General features: G+C 38.0%; 1 long non-coding RNA gene across 2 annotated transcripts in view; it reads right to left on the bottom strand.

Moving 5' to 3' along the window:
* The window catches only part of LOC106474495, a 31,479-nt gene extending 29,977 nt beyond the window's left edge, over positions 1 to 1,502 (bottom strand). For both annotated transcript variants that reach the window (XR_002613972.1, XR_001291748.2), the window contains exon 1: positions 1,412 to 1,502. This is a non-coding gene — a long non-coding RNA (uncharacterized LOC106474495). The remainder of the gene's footprint in view (positions 1 to 1,411) is intronic.
* Between the last annotated feature and the right edge of the window lie 690 nt (positions 1,503 to 2,192).

Raw genomic sequence — 2,192 nt, 5'->3', positions numbered from 1 at the left:
AGAGAAAGATTCAGTGCTCACTGACCCCACCCGCCATGGAGTCCTACGAGGGGACGCACTACAATGTCAAACAAGGACACTGCAGCAACGACTGAAATTATCTTCTTGGTATTTTTCTGAAAATCGTCAGGAATATGCATTATTTTTATGCAGAGGTGGATACTGATCTGTAATTGAATAACATCGAAAAAGTTATGATTGTTTTTTTCAGTAGCGTTAGGTGGTTTTTACACTAATAGGGAATGGTTATAGCATAGTTGTTATACATTATCTATGGAACACTGAACATTCCCTAACTTTTTGTGAAACCTGTGAGGAACTGCTGAGACAAGAGCCAGAAGCTCTGAGTGTTTGTTCTTGTTGAAAGTAAAACGAGGTCAGATTCAAAATTAATCTACAAATATAAAGTAGCAAAATATCCGAGGTGTTACAAGTGTAGCAGGTGTGGATGCGATCAGCAGGTACTCAAAAAGTAAGCCTTAAAAAGAGGCCAGAGAAGCTTTGGCGGAGGAGGTGCTGTCAAGTGCCCAAAGAGAAGTACGTGTGTGTATAGGAGTGGTAAACTTACGGAGATGAGAGGAGAAGTAGTAGAACTATTCAATATCAGGAAAGGAGCTGAGAATACAAAGGTTTTTTCTAAGTGAAATGCAGGATAAGAGGAGAGAAGAGTATCAAAATAATGACAAAATATCATGATCATAACGTGTTGGTGGTCCACATTGGTAGGACAGAGACATATTAACGACTACTGGGATCAAAGAAATCATCACAGCAAAATAATCCCTTGATCATGCCCCACAGAGCTGTACACCTTACTCTTAGGCTTCCGAAACATTCATATTTTCTGGTGTTGAATCAATGATTGCTTGTTAAGGATTGATTAGGATCTTATTTATGTTTCATCTTTGCATAGTTTGTGGAATCAACTTTAAGGTACATTTTAAGAATATTAGGCAAAAATGTAGTATATTGTCATAAATATATAATAGGTCAAGGGTCCTATCTTTAATGATCTTGACGAGGCCTAGTGATCAGCGTGTCCGGTCTGTAAATTAGATGTTCATGGTTAGTGTTGAAAAATGCACTCCATACTTTGAGTTCATGGTTGCGTTATAATAGAGACGGCCAAATCCCATTATTCCGACAGATAAGAGTAGCCTAAAAATTGGCGGTGGGTGTTTTTGACTAGCTGCCTTCTCTCTAATCTATCAGTACAAAATTTGGGACGGTTATACGTTGATAGCATTGCGCGAAAATTTTGAAAATATCAAACTTATTTTTAGGTTATAAGTTAAATTTTAATTTATATTTCTATGTCTACTCAATGGTGATAGTTTGCCAGGTTAATATCCCTTAGGTCAAAGATAGATCAAAGATATTGTTTTTATTTGAGTAAGAAGTTTATCCTTACCCGTGTAAGTCCATCTTTATTTTGATAGTTACTGGTAGTTCGAAGATGCGCTGGTTGTCTTCAAGTGTAAAGTTTTCTGAGTTGGTACTATCGCATAAGGAGAATATATGTATATATTTAGTTACCCACACTCAACAGTTTGTGTAAGATTACAACTGACTGTCAGGCATGTTATGTACGTAAAGCTGCTTTTTTAATATGTTTATTAAAAAAAATGAAAATAATCAAAAGAAAAAATACTTAGCTTCTATTAGGTGGTCAAGAAATTAATGCCATGTTTTGGAACACTTTCATTAACCACCCACAAAAACATACATCACGTATAATAGTTAAACGAACCGCCTAAACGTCACGTTAGTGTAGCCTATATAATGTGTACAGTTTAGTATACTTTAATTGGTTTTGGTTGGAGTGAAAGCAATCCGTTGACGGGTAGTTGAGTAAGCGAGTTCGAGCGAGATTGGTAGTGAACAATGCCACGAAAAAGTGAACGGGCTAGCAGTTATACTGAGAAAGGAGGGAAGGACGTGGACGACCCTCGATGATGGGTGAATGGGTCGCCACTTCTGGCCCAGTTAGCGTGTCGCACAACATGGAGTTTGATCGAGATTGTGCCGACAAACGAGTGAGATCCGATTCAGGGTCAAGTGTCGAATCCATCAGACACAAAAAGTCGACTCCAGATAGAAAACAAATAGTTTTTGTAATATCGCCGGACGTCAATATTGCGAAGGTCAATCCAATGCTCTTAAGTAGAGCCCTTAATGATATCCTTGGGCCC

The sequence above is a fragment of the Limulus polyphemus genome, unplaced genomic scaffold, assembly GCF_000517525.1.
Source record: "Limulus polyphemus unplaced genomic scaffold, Limulus_polyphemus-2.1.2 Scaffold7293, whole genome shotgun sequence".
NCBI lineage: Eukaryota > Metazoa > Arthropoda > Merostomata > Xiphosura > Limulidae > Limulus > Limulus polyphemus.
The sequence above is the reverse complement of the archived record's forward strand: the minus strand, read 5'-3'. Positions and strand labels throughout refer to the sequence as shown.